This window comes from Equus caballus, chromosome 11 (assembly GCF_041296265.1).
Source record: "Equus caballus isolate H_3958 breed thoroughbred chromosome 11, TB-T2T, whole genome shotgun sequence".
Lineage (NCBI taxonomy): Eukaryota > Metazoa > Chordata > Mammalia > Perissodactyla > Equidae > Equus > Equus caballus.
The window spans coordinates 32,994,369-33,015,270 of NC_091694.1; the positions used below are offsets into that span (position 1 = coordinate 32,994,369).

General features: G+C 41.8%; 1 protein-coding gene and 2 non-coding genes across 11 annotated transcripts in view; all 3 read right to left on the reverse strand.

The window, feature by feature from the left end:
- Window positions 1-20,902, reverse strand: part of TEX14 (testis expressed 14, intercellular bridge forming factor) — a 159,712-nt gene that overhangs the window by 110,867 nt on the left and 27,943 nt on the right. The gene's annotated exons all lie outside the window — the stretch shown is intronic.
- Window positions 6,728-6,887, reverse strand: LOC111775801 (U1 spliceosomal RNA). The gene has a single exon (XR_002811782.1). It is a non-coding gene; the product is annotated as a U1 spliceosomal RNA (small nuclear RNA).
- Window positions 11,820-11,983, reverse strand: LOC111771756 (U1 spliceosomal RNA). Its single transcript, XR_002805664.1, has one exon. It is a non-coding gene; the product is annotated as a U1 spliceosomal RNA (small nuclear RNA).

Sequence of the window (20,902 nt, forward strand, 5' to 3'; positions counted from 1 at the left end):
TTCTAAAATTGTGGTGATGACTGCAAAACTCAGTGACTGTACTAAAAACCAGTGAATTGTACCCTTTAAGTGGGTGGATTGTATGATACATGAATTATAACTCATTGAAGCTGTTACCACAAGAGAAAGAAAGAAAATAAATACAGCCTTTGGGAAACCAAGTATCAGGGAAAGCATGAACACAGTTCTCTGCCACACAAATCACACTGCCCCCTGCATCTGAAGATGTCCTGGGTCACCACTAGCTGGGGATGACAACTAGTTGAGCCTCACCTTTCACCAGCTAGGGGACGAGAGTCACTTTCCTGACCCTCGCTTTTCCTGGTCCTCATCCACTCTTCTACTCATGCTCTGGAGGTTCTCCGCCCTCAAAGGGCTAACTGATTTTTCTCCACTTCAGCTAGAGGAATCTAACTCAATAAAACAGAGCACAGTGACAGCATTCCGGAAAACGACATAGATGTTGAGGGCTACGAGAGAGTCTTCAGGTGCTACAAAAGTAGGACGCTTTTGTTTTCAAGTTTTACTACTGATGACGACACTGCCCACAGGTCTCCAAAGAGCTGGCCCAAGCAGGGAACCGACGTGGGCGGTAAGATAGAGGACTGATTACAAAGAGGAGAGGCTAGCCACAACTAGAAGGACCTGCAACTAAGATATACAACTATGTACCAGGGGGGATTTGGGGAGATAAAGCAGAAAAAAAAAGAAAGATTGGCAACAGTTGTTAGCTCAGGTGCCAATCTTTAAAAAAAAAAAAAGAGGAGAGGCTGGTTTTCTCTTCAAATGTACCATAAGCTATCCTTCCCAAAGACTGCTATTCTCTTCCAGCTTTTCAGGTTGTTTTTTGCTCCCAACATTTTAGAATTTCTCTACAGGAAGCACTCAGGATAGCTTTTTGCTTTTAATAGTAACACCTCAGCTTTGTAACTCATAAGATTCGGCTCCAGGCAATAAATGGGTGAATTGTATGGTATATGAATTATACCTCAATAAAGGTGTTACCAAAAAATTAACATATATGTTTGTATTTACATACATATATATAAAACCACCTTCAAAGGGACACAGGAGACTACAATTGAGGATCCACATCTTTCTATTACAGTCTGTTGTGCCATATAATGTGTCCCCCACCCCCCTCCCCAAATAGACTCCTGATTGTGACAAGGACTATGTCCACTAGTATCTGCATTCCCCTCATCCACCATGAAGCTTTGTACACAGTAAGTACCTCAAGCATGCTGGCTGAGGTGAATGAACTGGGTATCAAACCTAGGAGGCACTTCCAAAAAGATTTTCTTAACCTGATCTGACCAATGGCTGTAGGACTAATATTCATGCATTGCCTTCTGAAATGACATTTTGAATGGATTAGTCTTGGGTTCTGATATAGTTGTTTGAAAAAGGGGGAATAAAAAAAGCATACAGAACGAGGTTTCCATACTGTAGCAAAGTTAAACATGTATTCCCAATAACACAAGCTCATTCCACCATGACTCAGAGAAAAAGTCTCCACATACCCTAGCCTCTCTATTCTTTTTGTGAAGCTTTTTATATTAGACATGGGCCAACACCTGCCTCAATCTCTGGAGCCTGGAGTCACTTCTTTTTTTTTTTCTTTTAATTTTTAAAAGTTTTTTCTCCCCAAAGCCTCCTGGTACATAGTTGTGTATTTTTAGTTGTGGGTCCTTCTAGTTGTGGCATGTGGGATGCCACCTCCACATGGCTTGATGAGGGGTGCCATGTCCATGCCCAGGATCCGAACTGACGAAACCCTGGACCCCAAAGTGGAGTGCGCGAACTTAACCACTGGGTCACCCGGTCAGCCCCCTGGAGTCATTTCTTTATCACTGCTAGTCTGTGGAGCCAAGAAGATTGACTCCAAGGTGAAAAGTAACTATCGGAACTACTAAGATAGCAGTAATACCCTGGTAAAATCACTAGGGAGTTGTATCAGAAGTTGGTCTGGTTTCTGTGAGTCAGTTTTAGGACACAGTAACACCCGTGGGTGACCTTGAGAGCAGCCTAGACAGTGCCGATATTGCTGTCTCGCCGTCTCTCTGTCTGGCATTCAGAGTTACCTCACCCACTAGGCTGTGGTCCTCTAGAGTAGGGTTTTCCTTATTTCTTTTAAAATAGTTGAGATATAAGTCAGAGGGAGAAAGTCAAATACCGTATGATTTCACTCAGAAGTAGAAGATAATAACAACGACAAACAAACACACAGCAATGGAGACTGGATTGGTGGTGACCATAGCGGAAGGGGTAGGGGGAGAAGGGGTGATTAAGCTTACATGTGAGGTGACGGACTATAGTTTTCGGGTGGTGAACGTGATGTAATCAACACAGAATTCGAAATATATTACGATGTACATCTAAAGCTATATAATGTTATAATCCAATGTTATGGCAATAAAAAAATAAATAATAAAATAGTTGAGATAATACAACATATACTTACTGCATATATTATTTTATCAATTAACTTTATTCTCTCTCATTAAAAACATAGGAAACATAATTTTATGTTATTTTATTTTTTTTAAGATTTTATTTTTTTCCTTTTTCTCCCCAAAGCCCCCAGGTACATAGTTGTATATTCTTAGTTGTGGGTCCTTCTAGTTGTGGCATGTGGGACGCCGCCTCAGCGTGGCTCCACGAGCGGTGCCATGTCCTCGCCCAGGATTCGAACCGATGAAACCCTGGGTCACCTGCAGCAGAGCATGCGAACTTAACCACTCAGGCACAGGGCCAGCCCCGGAAGCATAATTTTAAATTTCTGCATGATAGTCCATTTTAAGGATGGCCCATAATTCATATAATCATCCCCCTATTGCTGGACATTTAGGTTGATTCAATTTTTCACTACTGTAAATAATTCTCGGTTCTGTGTAGAGATGGTGTATTGAAAACCTATAAATTTCACTCTCTCCCAAAACCTCACAAAAACTGTAGTAAAGCAATTTCTAAAAAGGCAACAATTCCCAAGAATGGAGAGGACAGAGGGGACAGCAACAACATAATTTTGACAGTTATAAATGATAAATGACTCAACTAGACCTGGGATACTAAAATTTTAAACTAGTTCTGGGGAAAACTAAAAAGTAACCCAACAGACACTGCAAAATCCTCAAAAAACCCCAGATTTAACAGTACCAGAACCTCTAGAACCAGGTGAAATGAGGGGAATACTAAGAAACCAGGTTGATGGAAAGCTATTTCAGAAGAGATGTCCAAACCCCTGTCTCCCCGCACTGCTGGGGAACTACTCACCCTGGCACTATCTAGAGTGGTGAGAAAGACTGGAGGAGGGTACAACTGAGACGCTCTGGAGAAGACCCTAAGTGCAGACGAAAGCATAAACATTTACTGAAAAGAGGACATACATACGCATTCCAAAGGCTGAACTCAGCACTGAGACCTCCTCCCTCTAGCCTCCATTTGGTTTCCAGAACACTGGCAAACAAGCCCTAACCTTCCAGGATACTGGAAGTTTCCTCTGAGGAATGTGAAGACCCTGAAGAAAGTCCCAAAGATGTTGACATGGGCTTCCTCTACAAAGACTGAGGCATATGAATCCGCAGGCAAGCAGAAAGGGGGTCACTTCACCTCGGCCCTCAGGGCTTCCAATCATCTCCCTGCTTGTTAATACAAGGAAGACAATCAAGGACTACTGAACCACCAAGGATGACCAGACACCTGACAAAGCCTCTAACATGAAAGACAGTAGCTAAATCAACTAACCAAAAGACAATTTGGAGGGGGGCTGGCCCCGTGGCCGAGCAGTTAAGTTCGCGCGCTCCGCTGCAGGCGGCCCAGTGTTTCGTTGGTTCAAATCTTGGGCGCGGACAGGACACTGCTCATCAGACCACGCTGAGGCAGCGTCCCACATGCCACAACTAGAAGGACCCACAACAAAGAATATACAGTTATGTACCGGGGGCTTTGGGGAGAAAAAGGAAAAAAAAAAAAGACAATTTGGAGGAAAATGACTATGCGAAGGGAAGAAAACTAAAAAAAGAAAACAAAAACTATCATTAAAATCCTCAGAGAGATAAGAGAAGACCTTGCATCTGAAAAACAAGTACTACAAGAAGCTATACAAAACAGAAACCAAGAACAAAAAAAGAGGTCTTAGTGATATAATTGTAGAGAGAAAAAACTGAATACATGGGTTGAGCAAAAAAGACAGATGGAAAACAGAATTTTTTTTTTTCATTAGAGAACTATTGTAGGAGTTCTAATATCCAAATATGGAGAGTTATAGAAAAACTAAAAACTAAGAAGAAGGAATCATCAATGAAATAATACAAGAGAATTTCCCACCATGGAAGGTTTTCTGGTTGAAAGGGCCCTCCCCAAGCACCCCATACAATGAAGGGGTATAAGAAGCACTAAGGCACATCGTTAGGAACCTACAGAACAATGAAAATAAAGAGATGATTCTTCAACTTTTCTGAGAATGAAACATCTGTCACATGTCACATAAAAAGGATCAGGAATCAGAAAGACTTCTCAATAGCCTCTGGAGGCTGGAAGTCAACAAAGCAATGCCTTTGAAGTTGTGAAGGAAAACTTAACTCCAACCTTAGAATCTGATACTCATTTAAACTATCACACTCACACAGTAAGCTGAAAAAGCAATGGGTGTAGACAGAAGAAAAACAGAAGTAGATATGTCTCCAGAAAGAGTATCTTCAGGAAAACAAAAACCATTTAAACTAATAAGATCACCTGACAAGACTAACCTTGTAGAAAACAGGAGGCTATTGGAAGATGTGGGAAGAATTAGGAATGCATGAAAGAAAAATAACCAAGTGAAAAAAGGTAAAACTAAACAGAGGGAAAATAAAACTAACCAAAGGAAAAACAAAACTAAAGGAAAGTTAATGACATTCAGTGACCATGCTCTGCTGTGAATAATGTCTGAATATAAACACTGAATGTTCAAATAAACGTTGAATTTGATTTAACCAAATGGTTTTTAAACTATATTAGAAAAAGAGAGAAGAGACGGTGGTGCAAGAGAGCTAAATCCTCATTTACCATTTATCGAAAATAGACAACGTCAAAAATGAACGAATCAAAGGATAATATAATACATATTCATTTATAAACACGGAGGTTTGTAAATGTCAGACAAATCAAATTTTCGTTGTTTTAGAGTGGAAAGTGTCTCCATCTGAAGAGGACCTGGAAATGGGAAGAGGTGGGCAAAGAACTCGGCTTGTAGCCTAAAAAAATTATGTAACTTTTTAAATGAAGTGTACGTGTTACTTTGATATAAACTTAAAAAGCATGTTGCAAAATATCTGCACTTTGTCTCTCTCATCATTGAGTTTTAAACAAAGTCCCAGAAATAGTACTCAGGTGACTATTTTTTTTGAGGAAGATTAGCCCTGAGCTAACATCTGCCGCCAATCCTCCTCTTTTTTTTCGCTGAGGAAGACTGGCCCTGAGCTAACATCCATGCCCATCTTCTTCTACTTTATACGTGGGGTGCCTGCCACAGCATGGTTTGATAAGCAGTGTGTAGGTCCACACCCGGGATCCGAACTGGTGAACCCCCAGGCTGCTGAAGTGGAGTGTGCAAACTTAACTGCTGCGCCACCAAGCCAGGCCCTCAGGTGACTATTGTTAATCATCAGGTGAGTATTTAAATTTATAAGCCAAGTATATGCCAGGCCCCTTGAGACACTGTAAACCTGGTCAGATTGCTGAGGGTCAGGAGAGACTGGAAGTATAGATAGACAAAGATTATTTTTAGGAAGCAGCAGCAGGAACTGCTTCTCCAAGACAGGTGAGCACGAGTGTGGAAGTCACTGAAAATCCTCAGAATAGTAGATTTGGGAATTAGGAAGGACCAGAACATACCATACCATGAAACTGAAACACAATCAGCAGCACAAAAAGGAGGAATAGTCGCCTGCAGATACAGTCCACTTGCCACCACTAAGTTCTCCAAGACACTGCTAAGAGGCCTTTAGAAACACCCTGACACAATCCAGGTGTAGCATCCAATAATAAAGGAGAGCCAAATTTGTTCAACTTAACTGTCTGAAGTAGAAAGGATTAACAGAAGACTGTAGCCTCCTAAAACAGGTTCAAACGTCCCAAATTGGCTGCAGTGAAGAGAAAAATAGCTGTTTAAGAGGGTAATATATCCTGGTTATTTCTTTTCTTTTTTTGAGGAAGATTAGCCCTGAGCTAACTGCTGCCAATCCTCCTCTTTTTGCTGAGGAAGGCTGGCCCTGAACTAACATCCATGCCCATCTTCCTCTACTTTATACATGGGACGCCTACCACAGCATGGTGTGCCAAGCAGTGCCATGTCCACACCCGGGATCCGAACCGGCAAACCCCGCTGAAGCAGAACATGCGCACTTAACCGCTGTGCCACCGGGCCGGCCCCAATCCTAGTTATTTCAACGCCCTCAAGAGTCCAGATTTCCAAATGACCTAGAGAACAACAAACCAGCCAGAAATAAACCTTAATCCTTCTTTTCACCAGAGATAAAATCAGGAGAAACAGCGATAAGGATAGCATTTATTCTATCGCTACAAATTAGGTGGTCCAGGCTTGAGAAAAACAGAGTAAAAATACAGTTGAGAGTTCAGAGCATCCCTGTGGCCGGAACTTAACATCAGCCTGGGAAACCAGGTCACCGCCTACCCTTCAACAAACCTTAAGACCTTCCCAAACTTTTAGTCGAAACACAAAAGTCAGGGCAGAGCAGAAGGCAGTCTCCCACTACCAAATCATGCAGTCCAGCTTCCCACATTTAGGGAAATCACAGGGATCAGGATATCCAGAATACAATAAATAAGCTTTGCCCTGAGAAAAATCATCTTCATGATCACAATATCTCCCCTGTGACAAGTATGAGATTTTAAGGCCCGTGGCCTTCATAGCCCAGGGTACATACCACCATTTAGGTAGGCTTCTAATGTAAACTTTCACCTAAAAGTTCCATAACGTGGCATAAAATTAAATCAAACATCCTGAACTCTTGAGAGGACTGGTAGTCTGAAAGTTCCCCAAACCACATGTTGAAAGACACAAGGGTGGGAGAAGCGACCTGTCCCAGTTTGCACCAGAATTCTTTTTAAACTTTTTTTTTCCTTTTTGAGGAAGATTAGCCCTCAGCTAACTACTGCCAGTCCTCCTCTTTCTGCTGAGGAAGCCTGGCCCTGAGCTAACATCCGTGCCCATCTTCCTCTACTTTATATGTGGGATGCCTACCGCAGTATGGCGTGCCAAGCGGTGCCATGTCCGCACCCGGGATCCGGAAACAGCAAACCCGGGGTTGCTGAGAAGTGGAACGTGTGAACTTAACCGCTGCGCCACTGGGCCGGCCCCCAGAATTCTTTTCTTAAAGATTCTATTTTTCCCTTTTCTCCCCAAAGCCCCCTGGTACATAGCTGTATATTTTAGTTGTGGGTCCTTCTAGTTGTGGCATGTGGGACGTTGCCTCAGCATGGCCTGATGAGCGGTGCCATGTCTGCACCCAGGATCCAAACCGGGGAAACCCTGGGCCACCTGAAGTGGAGCGCGTAAACTTAACCACTCGGCCTCTGGCCGGCCCCTGCACCAGAATTCTTCATCTACATATCACACACCTCCACGATGATGTCTTGCGCTATGCCCGGAAACTGCCTTTCCTCTGGCTTTGGAAAAGAAAACGCGGCCTGTGAGGAGCCTATTAGCATGTGATAACTCAGATTCTGTTTTGCGGCCTGCTAGAAACTATAGACTTTTCTTTCATAAGTGTTGAAATCAGATGCATAGCTTCTGAGTGTGAATCACAGGTAACTGTAATAATAACAAAAACAATAACAATGATAATAATAGTAGTAACACATGTAATACGTACTATATGGCAGGCACTGTTCTAAGCCTTTTACAAATGATAACCAATTTAATTTTCATAACTCCCCTATGAGGTAGGTACTATTGTTATCTCCATCTTTACAGATGTGGAAACTGAGGCACGGAAAGGTTAAGTAAATTTCAGTGTCACACTGTATTTGTGGATTCCAGCCCAATTCCACTTGATGAATGCATCCTCAAACACTTAGACTGACCTGCCTATCTCTCTCTCTCTTTCTTGCTTTCAATCATTCAACAAACATTTGCCACATTCCCACTGTTGGGGCTATATGGGTGGTAGGATGTATAAGACTCAATCCTGACTCCAAAGAACCCAGAGGCTAGGAGGAAGATAAGGCAAATTAAAGTGAAAAAACTGTGAAATTTTCCCTGACTTTCCTCCTTACCTCTCATCTCAAGTCAGAATTCCCAGCCACTAGCCTGTAATGGTTCCTTGAAGCAGGGGGCTTCAGCCAAGGATGGCTCCTTCCCAATCCTGGCTGCTCTACAGAAATAAGAGATTACTTTTTCAGAGGGAATTGGGGCAGGCTCCCTGGAAGGGATGACATTTGAGACAAGTTCTGAGTGGGGAGATGTAATATGACAGTATTTACGAAGGGAGAGTAAAAGATCTGCAAAGAAATACCAGATAAACAGATGGGGTAGGAGGTTAAGGGAGGGTTATTTACGTGTGCTATTTATCAAGAAACCTATTTATGTGTTATTAAAATAAATGTTCAGGAATGAAATAAAAGGGGGGTAGGATCTGGTTATGCAAAGATGGGCAAGGCAGGCCATGAGGAATCTGTCCTACCTAAATACAGCACATGTTGTTCCTAGAGCTGGGAGGTGAGAGGTACCTGTTCGTGGAGAACAGGCTTGAAAGGAACGTTAAGGTGTGATAGTAAGGAACTCTGAATGCTAGATTTCCCAGCTTAGGCTTTGGTTGTTACACAACGGAGTCTTTTGAAGGATTCTGAGCAGGAAAATTAGAGGTTATAGAAAAATTAATCTGCCCACGGTACTAAGGACAGTTTGAGAGAGAAAGGAAACAAAGAGCTATCAGTTAGGAGATTAACCAAGAGAAAGGGGGAGAAAGAGCCCTGTGGAAGCCCGTAAATGTGGCCAAAAAGATGGGTCAAGGTCAGGGCACTACACTTAGAAGGGCTCCACATCTGGTTTAATACTCTGCTATCAACATTGTGAAATTCTTGATAATTTTTAATAGGGAGCTCTCATTTCCATTTTACATCAGGCCCACAAATTACCCAGCCATGGGAGGAAAGATGATGAAGTGCATTTTGGATACATGGAGCAAGAGCACTAATTAAGAAGAAGAAAACAACCAGGGCCAGCCCGGTGGTGCAGCCGTTAAGTTTGCACGTTCTGCTTCTCAGTGGCCCATGATTCGCCTGTTCAGATCCCGGGTGCGGACATGGCGCTGCTTGGCAAAAGCCATGCTATGGTAGGCGTCCCACATATAAAGTAGAGGAAGATGGGCACGGATGTTAGCTCAGGGCCAGTCTTCCTCAGCAAAAAGAGGAGCATTGGCAGCAGTTAGTGCAGGGCTAATCTTCCTCAAAAAAACCAAAACCAAAACAAACGAAAAAAATCAATACCATTTACAAGTGGTAAATACTTCACATTTTCCTGCCACTCACATTTCTCCCTGCTCTACATAATCTATAACATCAATAAATTAATTCTTTTTATAAGTGGAAGGAGTAAAATCATAACATTTTCTTTTAAAACCCCAAAGCCTTGCTACTATCTCCATTTTTCCAAACAAGGAGTCAACAAATAATAAAGGTGCATGACTTAAAGTTACCAAGGGAACAGACTGAATAATTAGAAATTGTTGCATAAATATAATAAAAGGATAGAAGGGGCTGGTCCGGTGGCGCAGTGGTTAAGTCTGCATGTTTCGCTTCGGCGGCCCAGGGTTCGTCGTTCGGATCTCTGGTGCGGACATGGCACCGCTTGACAAGCCATGCTGTGGTAGGCGTCCCACATATAAAGTAGAGGAAGATGGGCATGGATGTTAGCTCAGGGCCAGTCTTCCTCAGCAAAAAGAGGAGGATTGGCAGCAGATGTTAGCTCAGGGTTAATCTTCCTCAAAAATAAAAAGGATAGAAGAGGGAAGACACCATGGTGGAGAATATCAGCTAAATCCTTAGTATAAATACCAGCACAAACATAATATTTATTGAGGTAACTACGAAGAAACAACTAATAGAGTTTTAAAAGTAGTACTCCTGGGGAGAGGGAATGCAGCAGGGTGAGAAAAGGTGGATCAGGGGAGTATTTTTCGGGTTGAGCGCTTCTATATGATATTTTTTTGTTTTTTGCTTTTTTTTTTAAAGATTTTATTTTTCCTTTTTCTCCCCAAAGTCCCCCAGTGCATAGTTGTGTACTTTTAGTTGTGGATCCTTTTAGTTGTGGCATGTGGGATGCCGCCCCAGCATGGCCTGATGAGCAGTGTCATGTCCGCACCCTGGATCTGAACTGGCAAAACTCCGGGCCGCCAAAGCGGAGCGCATGAACTTAACTGCTGTGCCCCAGGGCCAGCCCCTGTATGATGTTTTTAAAACCACACGTGCATAATGTTACTTTAATAAAAATAAAATTATATTGGGAAAAAAACAAAAACAAAAAGCAAGGTCTAGGAGAGAACACAAAAGAAGACTGTCCCTAGCACAGATTATACTGCAGTCTAGTTTCCCATTTTCAGGGAAATCTAACAATACAGTTCATGAGACACACCTGAAAAGGAGTGAAAAATCCCTCTGAAATCTTAACTACTCAGTTCAGGAAAGTAAATTATAAACTCCCAGCCTTTTGGGAAATAATCTTTCACACTCAGCAAACTGAAGACAGTCTCTTAAATTCTTTACCCCCTTTTATCCTCTGCCCTGGGTGCATCCCTTTGCTCAATCTTCCCCAGATACCTCTTCTTTGGTTCAAACTTTGGTAACAATTATGTACAAAAACAGCCCTCTAGCATCGATAGAGAAGTACACTGCATTCTGCTACACAACTTGGTACTTGGTGAACGACCACACAAGCAGTAACGTATGTCAAGATATACGTACTATGGTTTAAAATAGGATGAAACAACAGGAAGCGCAAACGCACTCCCCCACTACCACAAACTATGCAGTCCAGTTTCTCACATTCCCTTATATTCCAAACACTCAACGCATACTGTCACTCTTCATGCAAGCTCTAGATCGTCACTTAACGAAATAAAGACTTCTCCAAACTGTAAATGCCAGATAATAGCGTTTTGGATACTGGAACATTTGCAATAATCATACTGTATGTACAATGTGAACAAGATCAGCAGACACTGCACTTACTTACATACTCCAAACACCTGAAAAAGTGACGTCATTCTATAGTTCCTGACAAATCTATCTGCGGTTTTTATGGATGTAGTAGGCTGAATAATAGCTCACCAAAAATGTCCATGTCCTAATTCTTGAACCTGTGACTATGTTACCTTGCTTTGTGGCAAAAGAGATTTTGCAGATGTGACTAAGGATTTGAAATAGGGTGAGCATCTCAAATTATCCAGATAGGCCTAGTATAATCACAGTCCTTTATAATTAAGGAAGCAGGAAGACCAAAAGAAGAGGTCTAAGGACAGAAGAGACGTCAACAGAAACAAAATGCTAACTCACCAGACTTTGAAAGTGGAGTAACAAAACCTCAAGCAAGAAAATGCATACTGAGTAGCAGCCTCTTTAAGCCTAGAAAAGTTAAAAAGATGGCTCCCTAGAAAAAAAAAAAAAAAGCAGCCCTGAACTTCAAAGCTTCTGACTTGCAGAACAGCATAAGCATTTCACCTACTTCCTTAAAGTTACCAGATACTGCTACAGAACAAGAGCAGTAGACTGTAAGACAAAAAGCAACAGAAAGTATCTTTCATTTACACATGCTAAACCAGGGGAAAGCGCGAACGCAGTCCCCCACTACCACAAATTATGCAGTCGAGTTTCCCACATTTGGGGAAATCGCAGGGGTCAGCACATCCGGAGTGCAATGGATAAGCCTCGCCCTGGGAAAACCACCTTCGTGATCATGGTATCTCCCCTGCCAGGTAAGTATGAGTTGCTCAGCGCGTCGGCATCCAGACCCTTGTACGCACAAGACTTTTTATATACGGTCACTAGAAGAGTCAGTACCCACAAGACGCACTTCAGTATCATTAGATATTCTAAGAAAAAGAAACCTCCATATCGTCTCTAATTTTTTTTCTGACATCTCCAGAATACTAGCATCTCTGAGGATCCAAGCATACATTGCCTCTGTTATTTGCATATCCACGCCTCTGCCCATGTGACATCACTTCCTTTTTCCTCTTTTTCCTCCCTATGTCTAGCTTAGAACACGCTTTAACCTTTGTCTGGGAAATATAGGATACAGCAGCTGTAAATAAAATGCTTTGGAGTTTTTCACACCTATTAAGGAAACTGAAGAGTCTGAGGTTCTTAAGCAACCAAAGACTCTTGCAGCTTCTCACAATGCTGTTTCAATATCCATTTTACCTGCCCAGCAACAATTCCTTCGTGCCTAGGCTACAACCCATTTTTAAAGGAAATAGCAACAAAATAGAAAAAATCTGGAAAAAACACAAAGTTGGAGGACTCATGCTTCTTGATTTCAAAACTTACTACAAAGCAACAGTAATAAAGACAGTAAGGTACGGGCTTAAAGACTAACACGTAGGGACCGGTCCAGTGGCACAGGGGTTAAGTTTGCACATTCTGCTTTAGTGGCCTGGGCTTTGCTGGCTCAGATCCCGGGTGCAGAACTACACACCACTTGTCAAGCCATGCTGTGGCAGGTGTCCCACGTACAAAGTAGAGGAAGATAGGCACAGATGTTAGCTCAGCACCAGGCTTCCTCAGCAAAAAGAGGAGGACTGGCAGCAGATGTTATTAGCTCAGGGCTAATCTTCCTCAAAAAAAAAAAAAAAAAAGACAGACATGTAGATCAGTGGGACAGAATTGGAGAATCCAAATACAAACCCTCATACTGACCATCAACTGATTTTTGGCAAGGGTGCCAAAATAATTCAATGGAGGAAAGAACAGTCTTTTCAACAGTAATGCTGGGACAACCTACCTCACACTTCACACAAAAATTAACTTAAAATAGATCAAAGATCTAAACATAAGCCAACTATAAAACACTTACAAGAAAACACAGCCATAAATCTTCATGACTTTAGGTTACAGAATGGTTACATATGACATCAAAAGCACAAGTCAAAGACACCATCAAGAAAATGAAAAGACAACACACAGAATGGGGGAAAATACTTGTAAATCATGTATCTAATAAGGAAGTTGTTTCCAGAATATATAAAGCATGATTACAACTCAATAAAAACACAAACAGCCTACTATGATATTTAAAAATGGGCAAGGGCCAGCCCAGTGGCATAGGGGTTAAGTGTGCGTGCTCCACTTCAGCAGCCCAGGGTTTGCAGGTTCGGATCCCGGCATGGACCTGGCACCATTCATCATACCATGCTGTGGTGGCATCCCACATAAAGTAGAGGAAGATGGGCACAGATGTTAGCTCAGCAACAATCTTCCTCATAAAAAATAAAAATAAATTAAATAAAATAAAAATGGGCAAAAGATTTGAATAGATTTTTCTTCAAAGGAGGGATGCAAATAGCTAATAAGCACATGAAAAGGTGCTTAACATCATTAGTCATCAAGGAAATGCAAATCAAAAGCACCAGGAAATACTACTTCACACCCAGGAGGATGGCTAGAATTAAAATGACAGATAATAACAAGAGTTGATGAGGACGTGGAAAAACTGAAACCTTCATACACTACTGGTGGGAATGTAAAACGGTGCCACCACTTTGGAAAACAGTCTGGCAGTTTCTCAAAAACTTAAACACAGAATTAGCACATGACCCAGCAATTCCACTCGTAGGTATATACCCAAGAGCTATGAAAACATACATCCACACAAAAACTTGCACATGAATGACCATAGCAGCATTATTCATAATAGCCAAAAGGTGGAAACAACCCAAAGGTCTATCAACAGATGAATGAATAAACAAAGGGTATATCTACATAATGAAATACTATTTGGCCATAAAAGAGAATAAAGTACTGATACATGTTACAACATGGATGAACCTTAAAAATGTTATGCTAAATGAAAGATAGCAGTTGCAAAAGACCATGTATTATATGATTTTATTTATATGAAACAGGCAAATTCATAGAGACAAAAAGCTGATTAGTGGTTGCCGGGTTGGAGGAGATGGAGGAGCAGTTTGGGGGGGTGACTGCTAAAGGACACGGGTTTCTTTTGGGGATGATGAAAATGTTCTAAAATTGTGGTGATGACTGCAAAACTCAGTGACTGTACTAAAAACCAGTGAATTGTACCCTTTAAGTGGGTGGATTGTATGATACATGAATTATAACTCATTGAAGCTGTTACCACAAGAGAAAGAAAGAAAATAAATACAGCCTTTGGGAAACCAAGTATCAGGGAAAGCATGAACACAGTTCTCTGCCACACAAATCACACTGCCCCCTGCATCTGAAGATGTCCTGGGTCACCACTAGCTGGGGATGACAACTAGTTGAGCCTCACCTTTCACCAGCTAGGGGACGAGAGTCACTTTCCTGACCCTCGCTTTTCCTGGTCCTCATCCACTCTTCTACTCATGCTCTGGAGGTTCTCCGCCCTCAAAGGGCTAACTGATTTTTCTCCACTTCAGCTAGAGGAATCTAACTCAATAAAACAGAGCACAGTGACAGCATTCCGGAAAACGACATAGATGTTGAGGGCTACGAGAGAGTCTTCAGGTGCTACAAAAGTAGGACGCTTTTGTTTTCAAGTTTTACTACTGATGACGACACTGCCCACAGGTCTCCAAAGAGCTGGCCCAAGCAGGGAACCGACGTGGGCGGTAAGATAGAGGACTGATTACAAAGAGGAGAGGCTAGCCACAACTAGAAGGACCTGCAACTAAGATATACAACTATGTACCAGGGGGGATTTGGGGAGATAAAGCAGAAAAAAAAAGAAAGATTGGCAACAGTTGTTAGCTCAGGTGCCAATCTTTAAAAAAAAAAAAAGAGGAGAGGCTGGTTTTCTCTTCAAATGTACCATAAGCTATCCTTCCCAAAGACTGCTATTCTCTTCCAGCTTTTCAGGTTGTTTTTTGCTCCCAACATTTTAGAATTTCTCTACAGGAAGCACTCAGGATAGCTTTTTGCTTTTAATAGTAACACCTCAGCTTTGTAACTCATAAGATTCGGCTCCAGGCAATAAATGGGTGAATTGTATGGTATATGAATTATACCTCAATAAAGGTGTTACCAAAAAATTAACATATATGTTTGTATTTACATACATATATATAAAACCACCTTCAAAGGGACACAGGAGACTACAATTGAGGATCCACATCTTTCTATTACAGTCTGTTGTGCCATATAATGTGTCCCCCACCCCCCTCCCCAAATAGACTCCTGATTGTGACAAGGACTATGTCCACTAGTATCTGCATTCCCCTCATCCACCATGAAGCTTTGTACACAGTAAGTACCTCAAGCATGCTGGCTGAGGTGAATGAACTGGGTATCAAACCTAGGAGGCACTTCCAAAAAGATTTTCTTAACCTGATCTGACCAATGGCTGTAGGACTAATATTCATGCATTGCCTTCTGAAATGACATTTTGAATGGATTAGTCTTGGGTTCTGATATAGTTGTTTGAAAAAGGGGGAATAAAAAAAGCATACAGAACGAGGTTTCCATACTGTAGCAAAGTTAAACATGTATTCCCAATAACACAAGCTCATTCCACCATGACTCAGAGAAAAAGTCTCCACATACCCTAGCCTCTCTATTCTTTTTGTGAAGCTTTTTATATTAGACATGGGCCAACACCTGCCTCAATCTCTGGAGCCTGGAGTCACTTCTTTTTTTTTTTCTTTTAATTTTTAAAAGTTTTTTCTCCCCAAAGCCTCCTGGTACATAGTTGTGTATTTTTAGTTGTGGGTCCTTCTAGTTGTGGCATGTGGGATGCCACCTCCACATGGCTTGATGAGGGGTGCCATGTCCATGCCCAGGATCCGAACTGACGAAACCCTGGACCCCAAAGTGGAGTGCGCGAACTTAACCACTGGGTCACCCGGTCAGCCCCCTGGAGTCATTTCTTTATCACTGCTAGTCTGTGGAGCCAAGAAGATTGACTCCAAGGTGAAAAGTAACTATCGGAACTACTAAGATAGCAGTAATACCCTGGTAAAATCACTAGGGAGTTGTATCAGAAGTTGGTCTGGTTTCTGTGAGTCAGTTTTAGGACACAGTAACACCCGTGGGTGACCTTGAGAGCAGCCTAGACAGTGCCGATATTGCTGTCTCGCCGTCTCTCTGTCTGGCATTCAGAGTTACCTCACCCACTAGGCTGTGGTCCTCTAGAGTAGGGTTTTCCTTATTTCTTTTAAAATAGTTGAGATATAAGTCAGAGGGAGAAAGTCAAATACCGTATGATTTCACTCAGAAGTAGAAGATAATAACAACGACAAACAAACACACAGCAATGGAGACTGGATTGGTGGTGACCATAGCGGAAGGGGTAGGGGGAGAAGGGGTGATTAAGCTTACATGTGAGGTGACGGACTATAGTTTTCGGGTGGTGAACGTGATGTAATCAACACAGAATTCGAAATATATTACGATGTACATCTAAAGCTATATAATGTTATAATCCAATGTTATGGCAATAAAAAAATAAATAATAAAATAGTTGAGATAATACAACATATACTTACTGCATATATTATTTTATCAATTAACTTTATTCTCTCTCATTAAAAACATAGGAAACATAATTTTATGTTATTTTATTTTTTTTAAGATTTTATTTTTTTCCTTTTTCTCCCCAAAGCCCCCAGGTACATAGTTGTATATTCTTAGTTGTGGGTCCTTCTAGTTGTGGCATGTGGGACGCCGCCTCAGCGTGGCTCCACGAGCGGTGCCATGTCCTCGCCCAGGATTCGAACCGATGAAACCCTGGGTCACCTGCAGCAGAGCATGCGAACTTAACCACTCAGGCACAGGGCCAGCCCCGGAAGCATAATTTTAAATTTCTGCATGATAGTCCATTTTAAGGATGGCCCATAATTCATATAATCATCCCCCTATTGCTGGACATTTAGGTTGATTCAATTTTTCACTACTGTAAATAATTCTCGGTTCTGTGTAGAGATGGTGTATTGAAAACCTATAAATTTCACTCTCTCCCAAAACCTCACAAAAACTGTAGTAAAGCAATTTCTAAAAAGGCAACAATTCCCAAGAATGGAGAGGACAGAGGGGACAGCAACAACATAATTTTGACAGTTATAAATGATAAATGACTCAACTAGACCTGGGATACTAAAATTTTAAACTAGTTCTGGGGAAAACTAAAAAGTAACCCAACAGACACTGCAAAATCCTCAAAAAACCCCAGATTTAACAGTACCAGAACCTCTAGAACCAGGTGAAATGAGGGGAATACTAAGAAACCAGGTTGATGGAAAGCTATTTCAGAAGAGATGTCCAAACCCCTGTCTCCCCGCACTGCTGGGGAACTACTCACCCTGGCACTATCTAGAGTGGTGAGAAAGACTGGAGGAGGGTACAACTGAGACGCTCTGGAGAAGACCCTAAGTGCAGACGAAAGCATAAACATTTACTGAAAAGAGGACATACATACGCATTCCAAAGGCTGAACTCAGCACTGAGACCTCCTCCCTCTAGCCTCCATTTGGTTTCCAGAACACTGGCAAACAAGCCCTAACCTTCCAGGATACTGGAAGTTTCCTCTGAGGAATGTGAAGACCCTGAAGAAAGTCCCAAAGATGTTGACATGGGCTTCCTCTACAAAGACTGAGGCATATGAATCCGCAGGCAAGCAGAAAGGGGGTCACTTCACCTCGGCCCTCAGGGCTTCCAATCATCTCCCTGCTTGTTAATACAAGGAAGACAATCAAGGACTACTGAACCACCAAGGATGACCAGACACCTGACAAAGCCTCTAACATGAAAGACAGTAGCTAAATCAACTAACCAAAAGACAATTTGGAGGGGGGCTGGCCCCGTGGCCGAGCAGTTAAGTTCGCGCGCTCCGCTGCAGGCGGCCCAGTGTTTCGTTGGTTCAAATCTTGGGCGCGGACAGGACACTGCTCATCAGACCACGCTGAGGCAGCGTCCCACATGCCACAACTAGAAGGACCCACAACAAAGAATATACAGTTATGTACCGGGGGCTTTGGGGAGAAAAAGGAAAAAAAAAAAAGACAATTTGGAGGAAAATGACTATGCGAAGGGAAGAAAACTAAAAAAAGAAAACAAAAACTATCATTAAAATCCTCAGAGAGATAAGAGAAGACCTTGCATCTGAAAAACAAGTACTACAAGAAGCTATACAAAACAGAAACCAAGAACAAAAAAAGAGGTCTTAGTGATATAATTGTAGAGAGAAAAAACTGAATACATGGGTTGAGCAAAAAAGACAGATGGAAAACAGAATTTTTTTTTTTCATTAGAGAACTATTGTAGGAGTTCTAATATCCAAATATGGAGAGTTATAGAAAAACTAAAAACTAAGAAGAAGGAATCATCAATGAAATAATACAAGAGAATTTCCCACCATGGAAGGTTTTCTGGTTGAAAGGGCCCTCCCCAAGCACCCCATACAATGAAGGGGTATAAGAAGCACTAAGGCACATCGTTAGGAACCTACAGAACAATGAAAATAAAGAGATGATTCTTCAACTTTTCTGAGAATGAAACATCTGTCACATGTCACATAAAAAGGATCAGGAATCAGAAAGACTTCTCAATAGCCTCTGGAGGCTGGAAGTCAACAAAGCAATGCCTTTGAAGTTGTGAAGGAAAACTTAACTCCAACCTTAGAATCTGATACTCATTTAAACTATCACACTCACACAGTAAGCTGAAAAAGCAATGGGTGTAGACAGAAGAAAAACAGAAGTAGATATGTCTCCAGAAAGAGTATCTTCAGGAAAACAAAAACCATTTAAACTAATAAGATCACCTGACAAGACTAACCTTGTAGAAAACAGGAGGCTATTGGAAGATGTGGGAAGAATTAGGAATGCATGAAAGAAAAATAACCAAGTGAAAAAAGGTAAAACTAAACAGAGGGAAAATAAAACTAACCAAAGGAAAAACAAAACTAAAGGAAAGTTAATGACATTCAGTGACCATGCTCTGCTGTGAATAATGTCTGAATATAAACACTGAATGTTCAAATAAACGTTGAATTTGATTTAACCAAATGGTTTTTAAACTATATTAGAAAAAGAGAGAAGAGACGGTGGTGCAAGAGAGCTAAATCCTCATTTACCATTTATCGAAAATAGACAACGTCAAAAATGAACGAATCAAAGGATAATATAATACATATTCATTTATAAACACGGAGGTTTGTAAATGTCAGACAAATCAAATTTTCGTTGTTTTAGAGTGGAAAGTGTCTCCATCTGAAGAGGACCTGGAAATGGGAAGAGGTGGGCAAAGAACTCGGCTTGTAGCCTAAAAAAATTATGTAACTTTTTAAATGAAGTGTACGTGTTACTTTGATATAAACTTAAAAAGCATGTTGCAAAATATCTGCACTTTGTCTCTCTCATCATTGAGTTTTAAACAAAGTCCCAGAAATAGTACTCAGGTGACTATTTTTTTTGAGGAAGATTAGCCCTGAGCTAACATCTGCCGCCAATCCTCCTCTTTTTTTTCGCTGAGGAAGACTGGCCCTGAGCTAACATCCATGCCCATCTTCTTCTACTTTATACGTGGGGTGCCTGCCACAGCATGGTTTGATAAGCAGTGTGTAGGTCCACACCCGGGATCCGAACTGGTGAACCCCCAGGCTGCTGAAGTGGAGTGTGCAAACTTAACTGCTGCGCCACCAAGCCAGGCCCTCAGGTGACTATTGTTAATCATCAGGTGAGTATTTAAATTTATAAGCCAAGTATATGCCAGGCCCCTTGAGACACTGTAAACCTGGTCAGATTGCTGAGGGTCAGGAGAGACTGGAAGTATAGATAGACAAAGATTATTTTTAGGAAGCAGCAGCAGGAACTGCTTCTCCAAGACAGGTGAGCACGAGTGTGGAAGTCACTGAAAATCCTCAGAATAGTAGATTTGGGAATTAGGAAGGACCAGAACATACCATACCATGAAACTGAAACACAATCAGCAGCACAAAAAGGAGGAATAGTCGCCTGCAGATACAGTCCACTTGCCACCACTAAGTTCTCCAAGACACTGCTAAGAGGCCTTTAGAAACACCCTGACACAATCCAGGTGTAGCATCCAATAATAAAGGAGAGCCAAATTTGTTCAACTTAACTGTCTGAAGTAGAAAGGATTAACAGAAGACTGTAGCCTCCTAAAACAGGTTCAAACGTCCCAAATTGGCTGCAGTGAAGAGAAAAATAGCTGTTTAAGAGGGTAATATATCCTGGTTATTTCTTTTCTTTTTTTGAGGAAGATTAGCCCTGAGCTAACTGCTGCCAATCCTCCTCTTTTTGCTGAGGAAGGCTGGCCCTGAACTAACATCCATGCCCATCTTCCTCTACTTTATACATGGGACGCCTACCACAGCATGGTGTGCCAAGCAGTGCCATGTCCACACCCGGGATCCGAACCGGCAAACCCCGCTGAAGCAGAACATGCGCACTTAACCGCTGTGCCACCGGGCCGGCCCCAATCCTAGTTATTTCAACGCCCTCAAGAGTCCAGATTTCCAAATGACCTAGAGAACAACAAACCAGCCAGAAATAAACCTTAATCCTTCTTTTCACCAGAGATAAAATCAGGAGAAACAGCGATAAGGATAGCATTTATTCTATCGCTACAAATTAGGTGGTCCAGGCTTGAGAAAAACAGAGTAAAAATACAGTTGAGAGTTCAGAGCATCCCTGTGGCCGGAACTTAACATCAGCCTGGGAAACCA